Below are 14876 nucleotides of genomic sequence, written 5' to 3'. Positions count from 1 at the left end.
GTGTTTAATTCTGTGGCTTTTTGAAAATGACCTACTTGGGTAGATTGGCTGTAGTGTGTGTGCGCCCACGATTGGGAAAGTAGAGATTGGGATGATGATGATGTACCAGTAGATTCACCGTCCATTGCTACAGATTGGGAGAGCTATGGAACAGGCTGTTCTTCTGGGAGACTGGACACCATTACCACCCTAAATATCATGTGCTTGCTATATGTAAAAAGGGAAAATGCAGCTCGCCAAAAATCTTGATCCACAGCGTTTTGCCAAACAGCCTATCTCCAATAAGCGGAGAACACCACCAAGCCGGTTTCTCAGGAATGCAATGTGGAAAAAGTGTGTGGTGTGTTGTGTGTGTGTATATATAGATATAGCTGCAGGGCTTCTCATTGAAAAAAAATCTTTATTAGAATATATCCATAGAAAGGTAAAAACACTCACCTGTGCTAACACGGACATACACATTTCAGAAAAAAACATAGCCTGTACAAAAAGTAATTGAAGGGTAACAGGATATGACATAACAAAAGCATTGACCACTCCTACTAATGAGTTAAGAAAATTAAACATGAAAAACAATATAAAAACATTATTAGTAAATAAACTCTTTAATCCAATAAGCCTTTCTTGAAAATATATATTTTAAACCAATCTCCAGCTCTTGCTGGCTGGAACACGCTTTCAATGGCAGTGACTTTAAATGAGGATATATCCGCTTGGTGGATTTCCCAAAAATCTCTGGATGCTGGAGCCAGGGAACGTCTCCTCCCTCCTCTGGTATATTGAGATGTCCCCTGTCTGTAGCATCCAGACATTTTTGCCATATGGTCTTAACCTGAGATCTGATCTTATACTTATATACTAATGTTTTTGTCAGTTTAATTTCCTCATTTATTCATCAGTAGAAGTGGTTATGCTTATGATATGTCAGATCCTGTTAAAGCCCCTTTACACGAAAAGATAATCTTTTAAATGGCCAAAAGATTGAAAGATTTAGCAATGTATTTGCACAAAGCGTTAATGGCTTTAATGGCCATTAACACTTTATCATCTTAATTTCCATGTAAAAGTACCTGCACGAGTTGTTGGCAGAGCCCAGCGTGTTTAAACACACACCCAGCTGTGCGAACGGCTGCCGCCACATTCCGTTGTTCTCCTCGCGATTAGTGTAAACATGCCGCCGGGAGATCATGATGCAGTCTCTTGAGAGATTAGCGAAATACATTCAAACGGAATGTATTTGCTCAGTCTTTTAGCGTCTGAACGATAGATTTTAAGTGAACCATCGTTCAAACGAAAAGAGGAAAAGTGCACGATTCCCCCCCCCCCTTTACATGTAACTTATCGCTCATTTTCGGCCATTTGGACGAATTTTGAGCGATAATCGTTACATGTAAAAGGGCCTTCACCTTTACATTACTTCTTGTACAGTGCATGGAATAAGGCTTGTTTTTGGTTTTTTTGCCAAAATACATGTCTGTTCACACGTGAGTATTTTTTACTTTTCTAGGAATATATTTTAATACAGATGATTTTTATGAGAAGTGCTAGAGCTATATACATTGATTTTTCATCATAGGAGCTCCCCCTGTATGAAACAAAGCAGGGGAGCTACTGCAAAGAACAGCTCATGCTGCAGCAAACTTGGCATTTCAGTGGGCTGCAGGTAATGCATTACAAATGAACTGAGGTTTCTCTGGTGATGACAGTTGATCTCCCTTGGTCATTTGATCACTGGTCTGCATAGACACTATATTTTAGTATGACTTTCCAGTTTTAACTATCGGTGCACTCTTACAGAATGCAGCTGTCACTTGAGTTGCTCAGGAAGGGTATAATTTCTCCTTAAAGACAGCACCTACAGAGTGTAAGAAAACTTATAAGGCCATCCATGATCCTCTAGGAAATTTTATGCAAAAGGGGTGGATGTAACAATGCCTCTACGGGACCCTCTATGGGAAGGCAGCATGCCTGAAAGTCAGTATCAGACCTTTTAACAAGCTTTGTAACCATGGCTGAGAATAAGACTTTCAGGAATGCTACCTTCCAATAGGTGACACTAGAATTTTTTTTTTTCTACAGCTTTCTATTTCCATACATATTCCAGAGGAGCATGCATGGCCTTAAGTCTCCTTACACCTTCTAGGTGCTCTCACTAGGGAGAAACAATACCCTTCCTGGCCCACATTTATAGGCCCCTCACTAGCCAAGCCAGCAACCCTACGGCACAATGAGGAGGGGCAATCGTCCTAAAAATGGCGGGCTGTATATGGTTTATCTTTTTCAAGTTAAACTTGTCACAGACCGTTATCATAGTCCTCTTAACACAGCAAAACCCATTGGAAAGCTATTAAAAGGGCAAAAACTGGTACAGAAAGTTGTTTTAATGGGTTAAGAGCCAAGTTAAAGTTTAACTTGTATAATGGGTTGGAAATATTCCATTACTAGTTACAGATGTGTCAGGCAGGGTTCAAATAGCCTTAGGCCAGATTTGCGCAAAAATATGCAGAAACTCAAACCTATGTGCATTTCGGTTTTGCAAAAAAATATGTAACGTCCTATTTTCCTTACATATTTGTGCAGGGAACTAACATTGAACTAATCACAGTAGTTGGCCATCTCAACAGCTGGGCCTGTGGTTGCTTCTTTTTTTTCTTCACGTGCAAAAAGTACAGTTAAAAAAAAAAATGAAGTTGCGCACACTTACGCAACACGCATTCTCCAATAACACTGTGCCAATTTGCATAGGGTTGTGTAAATCTCGCCTGAGAGACTGGTAAATTCCCTCCCACCCAAGGGATTTTAATCCCGTATCCAGAATTGGAAAAAGAGATAGAGATCTCTCTGTCTAGCTAAGTCCATAGCAGGTTTTCAGGTCAAAAATCTGATGCTAGTCATACATATTAGATGAAAGTAGGTTACTAATTGAACAAATGGTCATGTGGTGAATGTTTACATAGATAAAGCCATAACTATTTTAGTCCATAATGGCTGTCCCTACCTATTTAGTGACAATTAGAGATGAGCGAGTACCAAAATGCTCGGGTGCTCGTTATTTGAGTCGAGCTTTTCGTAATATGCAAGAGCTCTATTCGAGTAACAAACCCCATTGAAGTCAATGGGAGACCCGAGCACGTTCGCTCAACTCTAGTGACAATGTCTTTGAAAAATCTTTCATCTGCTCTGGGCAAAAAAATGGCAAATGTTGCTGTTTCAGACAGTAATTGTTAGCAAATGATCTTTTTAGTCGCAGAGCACTAATTCAGCTGATCCGCCCTCACGACTCCAATTGCAAAGAACAAGCGGGGAGAGGAGAGCAGAGGGAGGGAGTTTAGCAGCCATGTTGCTAAACTCCCTCCCACCTGCGACTGCTGCTATGGGCTCCCATAGGAGCCCATGCAGCATCCGACGTATTCCAGGACTATCTTTTGCGCCTCACGTAAAACCGCCCAGCGCTATATTGGCTGGCCGGGTGCTTTTATGTCATGGGAATATGCTCATGTGATCTAATGCATTGCAATCCAATGCATCAGATCACAGCATATATCAGCCGGCTGTAAAAAATGGCAGGCCGATATACGCTCATGGGAAAGAGGCCTTAGGGTGCATTCACACAAACGTATATCGGCTCGGGTTTTACGCCGAGCCGATATACGTTGTCCTCGGGTGCAGGGGGGGGGGGAGGATGGAAGAGCCAAGTGCAGGAACTGAGCTCCCGCCCCCCTCTCTGCCTCCTCTCCGCCCCTCTGCACTATTTGCAATGAGAGGAGGTGGGACGGGGTGGGGCTAAAGTCCGGGAATTAGCCCCGCCCTGTCCCGCCTCTCCCCATTGCAAATAGTGCAGAGGGGCGGAGATGAGGCAGAGGGGGCGGGAGCACAGTTCCTGGCCCTGGCTCTTCCATCCTCCCCCCCCCCCCCCCCCCCTGCACCCGAGGACAACGTATATCGGCTCGGCGTAAAACCCGAGCCGATATACGTTCGTGTGAATGCACCCTAAGTCTGTGAATGGAGACTTTGAAAAGGCTTGAACAAATGACTAACATAAAAAAAAAAAGGGAAAATGAAAGGCCTGCTGCCATGCTCTCATCTCAAGATTGCTTCATGACAGTTAAAAACATGAAGGATACTTATTATCATATAGCTAACTATCAAGACCAACCCATGGCCACATCCCTCCAGAGTTGTTGTCTTTTCAGTTTTGAGTCCTTCCTTTTGGAATCTCTGTAGCACTAACACCTTCACCTAAGTGGTGTATAGAAGTGGTTATCTGTGTAAAAGAAAGGAATAACCTGCTCCTACCCTATCTGGATGAACTTCTGATACCTAAGGCAAGAAGCAGTTGCTGCCAATTGTATCCTCCCTTGGATGGATCAATAACATTCAGAAATCAAGATAAGGTTCCCAGAAGAGTCAGCCCTTCTGGGGTATAATATTGGAATCAACCGGTCACTGAAAGTCAGATTAATGGAAAATCTCTTCATAAAGATTATTGGTTGTGTGAAGGTCCTATCCTGAGTTATATTTTTGGAATCGGGTGAGCCAGCTGAATGAAACGCATCTACACATGTTGTGGTACGAGCTCAGTATCACCCGCAAACAGCGTATCTGCGTACCTGATTATAATTTACGTGTCATGCTTGATATCACTGAATAGATAAAATCATGACTAGAAATATGCCAGGCCTATATTCCCGATTGGAGTATCTCATGCGAAGATATGGGGGATTATGATTTTTCCACAAGGGATGCATGGCCCACAGCAACACTCCTGAATGCCATCAGAGGGGGCAGGGAAGAAGTGTAGGGTGTACGGAGGGATCCTTTATAATCCAGGGCTCCACAGACCCCTGTTGTCAGACTTCAGCGATACGCCTTGGTATAAGACTGCTCCCATCTCGTCAGCGACTGCACAGATCAGAATACTGGGCGTAGCAAATCCAAAATCTGGTATCTTTTGTTTATTTTTCTCCTTGTTTTATTTTAAAATGCTGTCTTGTTGTGCATACCTGTACACCCTTATACGCCCATATTATATAAAGTATATACAAAAAAAAGTATTTCTACGTGTGTATGTAATTATATATATATTTTGCACTGCTAGACTTTTTCTAGAATAAATCTGCCATTTATGCTGCATGGACAATGAGCTGAACGATCATCGTTCAGTGTAAATAGCAGCCATTCATTATTGAACGGCTGCTATGTTAAGTCAATGGAGAGCGGGAGGAGAGAAATCTCCAGTCGCCCTGCCTTAAGGCAGCGATACTAGCTCCCGTGTAGCAGCACGAGAGCGAGTATGTGCGGGGACGAGTGTCGGGCATCGTATGCCCGACATTCGCCCCTTCTAAATGGGCCTTTACACTTTATCATCTTCCGTTGCATGTAAAAAGGCCTCCAGGAGCTGTTTGCAGAGCCCAGCCTTATATTCCAGGCCTCCCCTGAAAACCAGGATAGGTTTTATAATCTGGGTAGGACCTATTTTCAGGGAAACATGGTATATGCATTTTGGGCAATTTGCTGGTGGGACAAACCCATAGTATGCAAGCAAGAGTGGGTGTAGTAAATTCTGTGTATAAACTTAACTTGAATCAATTTATCCCTGCTACTAGCCAGAGGAGGACCAGAGCCAGCCAGGGTATCCCCACAGTCCTGAGTCCAGATCTGGGATATCTAGCATCCATTTGTGGAGGGCCTTCTCCTTTCAGAAAGAGAAAAATTACAAGTTAAGTGACTAGAAACTAGAAAGCTACTTCACAAGGTTACACGTTTGAGCTAAACCTTCTAAAAGGGTCAATGAGGGAGAGATGGTCAGAGCCTGAAACTGGGCTCTGGCAGCATGTCACAGCTGGCAATATGTGAAGTACTTTATCAGGTATTCTAGAGAGGTTCTATTGGATGGAGAGTACAGAAAAATTTCTTTGGAGCTACGATAGGGAAATTGTGAAGGACATGCAAAAACGTAGGTAGCTGCCGGTGGGTCAACTGCCATAGATTGGGATTACAGTTAATTGGGATAAAGACCTGAGTAAAGGCCAAAAACATGAAAAATGGATAATATTGAAGTAAGGTAAGACTCTGGGTCCTGCAGAAAAGGACAGTGTCAGCCATATAAATTGAAATGCGAGCTTCATAATTGCTTAATTTAAGTCAAACCACTGTGGAGGATGCACGCACTTGTATTGCAACAGGCTCAAGAGCTAGGGTGAAAAGGGCTGGGAACAGAGAGAATTGTGCAGAGGTATTGGAGAAAGAGAATCTACACCCACTTTATATAGACAGCCCCAAACCCACACTGAGCCATCACCGCCCAGAAGTATTTCCACTCTACTGAATCGAAGGCTTTAGTACTCTTGTCAGGCATAAAGCCAGATCGATCAGCAAGTATAATTTCTTTAAGTACAGAATGTGCATAGCTAGTATTTTGGCTAGGATTTTAACATCATTATTGAGAAGGTAAATGGGACGGTAGGAACCACAATCTATTGCGTCCTTTCCGGGTTTGATAATTAGAACCATCAGAGCATTTCATACAGTGTTTATGTGCTTTACAATTGAATTCTGCAGGAGGGTACCTTGCCAAAATCTAGGGGGCAAGAAGTTCATAAGTGCCCAGAGACTTCCTATTGGGCAAGGACTGGATAGCAGGTACTCTTTCGTCACTCAGCCCCCACCCCCACGGTCAGTTTTGGGAAAGAAATAGCATTAAGATAAGCCTCCAGTTGCCCATCTGAGCAATCCAGATTGGAAGCATACAATTAAGCATAGGAGGAGGTTAATGCCAGAGTAACTAAATCTGGTTCATGCGCTATTAGTACTACAGATCACTACAGTTGGAGCAACATGCTATCTTCTCTGGCTAAAAATGCAAGCCTATGACCATTTTTGTTCCCTTGATTAAAAATTCGATGCTCAGAGTTGAGGAGTTTTTTCCTAGTATATTCAATCAGCAGCAGTTTATATTCCCACTGCAACCCATTGAGGATAGTGTAATTGTTTGGAGAGGAGCTTACCATGGAGTTAGCCTCTACCTCTGAAACCTGGCGCTCTAGAGCTGACCGGGCACGTTGCAGAGATTGCCTGTGCCCAGATATAACAGAAGTAAATGATCCTCTACTAAATGCCTCCTATATAATAGACTCAGACTGACCCTTGATTGGCCTCCCAATAAATCTTTGCCTCCCACATAGCATACTCATATATCTCATGTTGGTCCAACCACATAGGACTAAGGGTGCGGGCAGACGAGCGTAGGCGTATTTACGTTCGCACGAGCGCAACGTATAAATCGCCCGAGCGATCGTTTTTCACCGATCACGACCAGAGCTAGAAAGCGTATTTTCGTTTGTTCCTACTTTGCAAACGGTCTTTTCGGCGATCGAATATGCGTTGGCGCGTATTTCGGTCGCATATGTTCCGTTTTTTTTCGAATTGCCGTTTTTACGCACCGTAAAATCGCCCATGTGAACGAATACATTCGAAACCATTGCCTCAGATGGTCACGTATATACGTTTGGTCGCAAAAACGCGCCGTTTATGCGCTCGTCTGCCCGCACCCTAAGTCTTCATGGAGGAGGACATTGTCTCAGCCCCAAAATGAAGGACCAATTTAAGAGGAGAATGATCCAAAATACCTCTAGGTAGATACGCGACATCATATATCTTAGAGAGACAGTCTAGGGAGTCAAAACATAGATCTATACAAGAGAAAGGACCACAGGAAAAGGAATTAGAGGGATGGATAGGTGGTATCATGTGGGGTGCCTTAATCGACACATCACAGGGGAGACTGAGGGATTTGTTCATGTTAGATCATGTATCGGGCCCCTGCTGATGTTAAAGCCACCCATAATCACAGCTGGGGCCGATTCAAGCAAGAGCACCTGGGCCATCATATCACAGAGAAATTGAAGGTCAGCAGGAAGAGGGGGGGGGGGGGGGTAGATAAATATTAACCCTTTCCAATCCACTGTCTGACGTCTAAAGACATTCTGATTGAAGGCTGTACAGCTCCGATGTCAGAAGACGTCCGGCAGGGTATTCTTACTGTATATTACTGGCCAGTCTGTTGTTGGGGGCCTCTACAGCATGTACAATACCGCAGTACTGACTCTGGCCAGCAGGTGGCGCCCTTGTATAATGGCAGAAAGAGAAAACCTCCTAGGAAACCCTGAATCTAAAATTGGATTGCAAAGGGTTAACTAGTGTAAGAAGCTAACCATGGAAAGTACTTTGAAGAATAATAAATCTACCGCCAGGATCAATAAAAACTTACTTAAAAACAAGCTGCACTGACTTAAGGCCCCTTTAGATGGGACGAGTGTTGGGCAAATGATGCCCGACACTTGTCCCCACACATACTAGCTCTTGTGCTGCTGCATGGAAGCTTGAATCTCTGGTTCACAGCGGGGAGGCTGCAGAAGAGTTCTCCATTGACATAACAGCAGCCGTTCAATACTGAATGGTTGCTATTTATACTGAGCAATAAGAGATCTGCTCATCGTGCACCATTAATGCAGCATAAACGATTGGCAAGGAGCTGACTGCTGATCGTTCAGTGTAAATAGCAGCTGTTCCGTACTGAACGGCCACTATGGTATGTCAATAGCCTCCCTGCCACCCTGCTGGCCGCTCTGTGAGCAAGCCAGTGCTTCTATCTCCTGTGTAACAGCATGGGAGCGAGGGCACACAGGAACGAGTGTCAAGCATCGTTTGCCCGACATTCATCCTGTGTAAATTTAGCCACTCGAACACTGACTTCTGCTTATTATGATACCTATTCTAATTATGCCAGAGTTAATAAAAGCCTGTTTAAGGCTGCATTCCCACGAGCGTATATCGGCTCGGTTTTCACGCCGAGCCGATATACGTCGTCCTCATGTGCAGGGGGGAGGATGGAAGAGCCAGGAGCAGGAACTGAGCTCCCGCCCCCTCTCTGCCTCCTCTCTGCACTATTTGCAATGAAAGGAGGTGGGACAGGGTCGGGGCTAAGTTCCGTGAACTAGCCCCACCCCCGTTCCACCTCTCCCCATTGCAAATAGTTCAGAGGGGCGGAGAGGAGGCAGAGAGGGGGCGGGAGCTCAGTTCCTGCTTCTGGCTCTTCCATCCTCCTCCCCCCCCCCCCTGCAGATGAGGACAACGTATATCGGCTCGGCGTGAAAACCGAGCCGATATACGTTCGTGGGAATGCACCCTAAGCACCAGTACCCTGGAGCCCTGCACATGTGTTACCTACACAAATAGTATTTAATTTTTTTAAGACTTACTCCCCCCATGTTCTAAGGCCCTTTTGGAATGTTAAAATTGGAATTGCCTAAGAGACCATTTTGAATTTAATACCTGCCATGGCAGAAATTTAAAAAAAAAAAAAAAGCTCTAAAAAGGTATACGGCACCAATATAAAAACCAGAAGAGCAGTCACGATGAGAAGAATATAGCAGAATATTGACAAAAATAAACAAATTTGGTAGAAAACAACAACCCCCCTCCCACCCCACTTGTCCCCCACTGAACTCAAGTCTTTCTTACCCTACCCATCCAACCCAAAATATGATTAGTTTTGATGGTTCTAGGAATTAAACCTGACAGGGGCACAAGGCTTACTAACGAGGTAACAAAAGGGAAATTTAGAAAGAGCCCCCTGCAACTAGGCACAAATTAGCTTTATGCAGAACTAGGCCACTAATAGGATCAGAGGTACTCCCCACAGTACAATCTGCAACCTCAGCAAGGAAGGCTTCTTCAAGACAACCCCCCCCCCCCCCCCACTCCGTAATACGGACAGAGAAGTATATTAAGGATAGCAGAGAAGTAAGTAATCAATAGAAAATTATCGTATATAGAGATATAACAGTTATATTGACCAGCCTAAGGGTGCTTTTACACATGACGATTTATCAATCATACGAGCATAAGTAGGAACGCATCTGTAGAAAAGTGGTACTGAGGAGCTTCTGCTAATCCCAGCTATCTGACTGCCACAGCTGAACCTCCCGCAAACAGGCCTGAACTCCGGGCTATCACACCTCCAACAGCATGTGCCCACAGCCATAGGCAGGAGTAGTACCCGGGAAGCAGACCCGCTCTGCAGACACTCCAGCAGGGGCCCGATACGGGCGTAGGCAGCTGGGTTGTACTGAATGCTGTTTTTTGAGCACTGGTACATTTCACAGTATTCCTCTGTTCCAGAAGTAAAGTTATGTTCCTTCACAAACAGCTCCTCAAAGCTGTCCTGCTCTTTGAAATCTCTGCTATCCTGTTCCAAGAAGGAGGCTTTCTGCCTTGCTTTGTATAGATTAATCTCTAGAAGAGAGGGCATCCAACTTGGCTTCTTTTTGGCAGCTAAGGGTTTCTGTGACCGATACCTTCACCCAAGATGGCATATTAAACTATCTCTCTTCTCTCCCCAGCAACCAGCCTAGTCATCTCTGTTTGAGCCTCTTGATTCTCCCATTAAGATTTTGACCTTTAAATTCATATTTTTGATAGTTTACATGTGTTAGGAAGATAGGAGAGTTGTGGGCCCTTTCTGTTTATCCTACTTACACTAGTATCCTAGAAGATAGAGTAGTAATTAAGCCCGATTCGGCTTTCCTGCCTAAGGTGACTTTAAAATTTTATAAGTGCCAAAAGATTGTTATTTCCTCACTCTGTTATAATCCAACTTTTAATAATTTGGATGCAGAAATATGTTATATACTCAAGTATATAGAGTCTACTAAAGAGTTTAGATAGACCAACTCTTTGTGGATTCCATTTTGGGGTCCCAGTAAGGGGAGTTTGCCAGTAATTTATTGTTCCAGCACTAAATGGATTAAACAGGACACTTGTTTGGCTTATGAAGCAACAGGCAAGCAAATTCATGTAGTACTGGAAGTCCATTCAACTTAGGCAGTACCTTTAAATAGATAGGTAGAATAGAAATTCCAGGCACCGGATGCTGAAAATAATAGGTAATGTCCACTTTCCCCACTATGAAATATATTAAAGAGTACTTCTAGGGGGTGGACAAAAATATGGAAACACCGTAGGAAAAGCATGCCTTAAAATCAGTCTCTACATGTCTTATACATGTCTTGAAATACGATTTACAATCCCATGTAATTTAAGTGGAGGTAATATGACACAGGCAGTTGTGCATTTCTGCCAGGCAACATCTAAGCAACAAGGTTCCATTGGTCAGGGGTTCAAGCCACTCAGCTGCTGTTACCAGATGGCTCCCAAAACCACCCAGAGCGGGGCAAGAGGTAAAGTAAACACAAATTTGGCGGGAAAACTCTCAGCCAAGTAGGGGTCAAAAGAGCAGCTCAGTGCTAAATGGTTAAAATCCAGTGCATTTTGTACAGTGTTTCCATAAATTTCTCTACCCCCTGTACGTACTTCTTACATTCAATGTCTCATGACCACATCTTCAAGAAATTGGAGCAGCACATATAAGTACTCTTTTATAGGACAGTGTACATTCCAAAGGCAGAAAAGAGGATGCTACATGTAAGGCAGTCACCTGGTCTTCCTCTTATCTTCTTTAAAGGGAGTCTGTCGTTGCCGTCATTCTACCCCTATTCAGGGCAGTATAAAAGTAGTGGCCGACACGCTGATTCTTGTGCTCTGTCACTTATGAAATACCAACAGCGCTTTACCTCATAACTTACATCTTTATGATCAAGCCTGAGTCCAGAAAAGAGTTATGGTGGCTACAACTCCACCAGTCATGCACTGTAAGAGTTAGAAAGCTGAAAAACACTTTGGGGAAGAGGTTAGTGGCCATCGTTAGCTCTTCTCTAGTTTCAGGCTGGGTAAGTTGTTTGAAAACCACAGCGCTTTACTCCATAAGTGACAGACTGCTGCCGATTTTGTGTTTGTTACTACTTTTGCTACACTCAGAGAGGGTAGCATAAAGAACAGGACATGTTCCCTTTAAACACTATCACGGTCGTTTGTCTACGTCTGATCTTTCCTTTGGATGTTGAATTTTACAGATGGTGGTCCCTCCCCAGGGTTAGTTACTCTCATCTCTCCTGGTGTTGTCATGGCTGAGGGGAAAAATGATAATTACACTTACTATTAATTTGATTTTCCAAAACCCATGACAACATCTCTTGCATTCCCTCTTTTCTTGGCTTTAGTTTATTCACAGGGTGTATAGCTGCTATTTTCAAATTTGATATATGTCACTTTAATGGCTGATGCCCACGGACGGAGCGGGATACGCCTTTGAATGTGCTTGCTGGTTACCGCAGAAAAATGTGCTTTTTCCATGGTCTCAATCAATATATTAATGGAGACCTCACGCGGTGTAAATGCCATGATTTATTTTCCGCTGTGGGGATGGGCTTTGGGCCACTTTTAGATGTATCATACAGTCCCTAGTCTCTCTCCCATCAGCTTCTATTAGAGTCCGTGGCTTTGAATCCAGTACCATAGCAATTGAAAGGGGAACAAGGTAAGGCTGTCCCTGTTATTCGCATTAACAATCAAACCTCTGGCATCTGTGCTTACGGCGGATAGGACGTTAGGGGCTTCTGCATTGGAGGGCAAGAGAATAAATAAGATTTGCCGATCCTACTATTCCTCCCCCCCCCCCCCCCCCCTCACCCTGCCTCCCCAAAATGTACCATATTCTCGATAAATTTGGCTCGGTGTCAGAGAGCTAAAGATTTTGAATTATTAACTCTTAAGACCTATTTAATTGGGCTGGGCGAAATGCTCAAACCTCTAAAGCTTAATTTTGAATTGCATTGGGTTACCAAGAGCTTGCCATATTTTGGAATAAATCTTACTAGCTCCTTTAAGACCCTATACCCGTGATGGTGAACCTATGATAGCACTGACACGCGTGGCCATAGTCGCTGACACGCGGCTGCTGTCGGACATTCACCCCACAGTTGGCTGCTGGGGGGGGGGGGGCGCTGTCACTGCTGGGGGCCGCTGTGGGGGGCTCTATCACTGCTGGGGGCTCATCATTACTAAGATAAGTGAGGGAGAGGCTGGGAAAGGCCTGTGCTATGGGTGGTTTTAGGTTTACTAAATACAGTTATACACTACAATTATACCTTTTTCTTATTTAAACTATAAATATCGCGAATTTATGGATTTTTTCTCAAAGTGAGACACCACCCCAGTTATGCTCGGTTTTTTGGCTAATTTTGGCACACCGAGTTCAAAAGGTTGCCCATCACTGCCCTATACTGAGCTAATTATCGCTCATTGATTAGGTATCTATCTGGAGCAAGACCTTACGAATGGGTTGTCCTATAATTTTTCTTTGTTGGGTAGGGTTCATTTGGTTAAAATTACATGACTGCCCAAAATATTATACTTATTTTGTGCCCTACCTATATCTGTCTTGAAAGGTCTTCAATCCCAGCTCTTGTCATTTATATAGTCCAATAAGCTTAGGCAAATATATATGTCCTGTAATGCGGGTGGCCTGGGAGTCCACAATCTTCTGAAGTACTATCATGCAGCCCAGCTGGCACAACTAAAAGTTCCCATCCCCAGTATATTCACCCAGCTCTATAGGCCTGTGTGTGGGTAAATATTGAATCTCTCACACTTCTCCCCCATTCCCTTGCACAAATTTGGTGTGGGACCAGGAATAGACCTATAAATATGTACCCGGCCCTGGCATCTTCTTTAGTGTTGTGGGACAGTCTGTCTACGAGGTATGATTTGGTCATTTCTAATCCATTTGGCAATCCTGCTTTCTCTCCGGGTTTGGATCCTGTTGGCTTTGGGTCTTGGATTTCCAGGGGTTTTACTAAAATTGCTGATGTGGTGGACAGGCTAGGTTTCCAACAGTGAGTATTTCTGGTTGGTTCACTCAATCTTGGACTCGGAATTATTCCATCTACATCTATGTCCTATCCTTACCTAGAAATAGATATATTGTAGCTGACACGTCCATATTTGAATGCATTTGTTATACAGTTTCAGGTGGTTCCAGGATCAGCACAAAACTCTAACTTTATTTTGCCTACAGCTTAAAAGCTTCCCTACATGCACAGATGGGAGGCAACCCTAGGTGAGAAGCTTCTGGCCTAGTATCAATACTCCCTAACCATGTGGTTATGGAACCTTATAGTCCAAGCTCAGATTCTCTGGGTAAATATTAGTCAGTCTATTAGTGCCTCTTCCACTTCCCCTATTTATTTGTACTCCGGTCAGTTTGTTCTCATCACATGGGGGTAAATGTGTGCTTCACAGTTCCCTTCCACTATCTTCAGTTGATTGGCAAATTTTCACTTCCCTTACAGCTCCCCCTTTTTCGTGTCGGGCTTTTCTCCCCAAGTTACTTGTTGAGATTACTACTTTTAAGGGACCCCACTCCTTTAATACATATAGGTTGCACTAGAGCAGATTTTTATACCCTGCAACTATCCTATCTTTCCTATTTAGTTCAATCTATTCATTTAGTTTTGGTCTTTGTCCTCACTTCATGACTGTTTATATAGTTTTGTATATCTTGCCTTAAATCAGGACCAGTGCAAGGCATTTTGAAGCCCCAGCGCAAAAAAAAAAAAAGAAGAGTGAGGAACATCATTCTGTTGGAAGAAATAGAACAAAGACTGAGCTCAAATAAAAATCGCTGGATGTTTGTCAATAGTCATTCCATGTACATACAACCACTGACAGGGCACGAGCCAGAACCTGAGCAGTAGTCACTAGTTCTCACTCAGTGTAAACAGGCAATTGTTCATAGATTAAACAATTGCCCATTTACTGTGAATGGAGGAGAGTAGCCCGAAGAGATCTCTGGCCATCTACACCTCCATTCACTGAATCTGTGTAATGGTACCTCTACTCTCACCTATTCAAATGAGGAGGTAAAATCCACATCAAAATCTGCACCAAAACCTGCGTTCTACATGCAGATTTTAGGT

At 43.6% G+C, this 14876-nt stretch overlaps 1 protein-coding gene across 1 annotated transcript in view; it reads right to left on the bottom strand.

Moving 5' to 3' along the window:
- The window catches only part of LOC136627809 (uncharacterized), an 884798-nt gene that overhangs the window by 170277 nt on the left and 699645 nt on the right, over nucleotides 1-14876 (bottom strand). The window lies entirely within an intron of this gene.

Source organism: Eleutherodactylus coqui, chromosome 5 (genome assembly GCF_035609145.1).
Source record: "Eleutherodactylus coqui strain aEleCoq1 chromosome 5, aEleCoq1.hap1, whole genome shotgun sequence".
NCBI classification, from domain to species: domain Eukaryota; kingdom Metazoa; phylum Chordata; class Amphibia; order Anura; family Eleutherodactylidae; genus Eleutherodactylus; species Eleutherodactylus coqui.
Note: the sequence above shows the minus strand (reverse complement) of the source record. Positions and strands in the feature narration are given on the sequence as shown.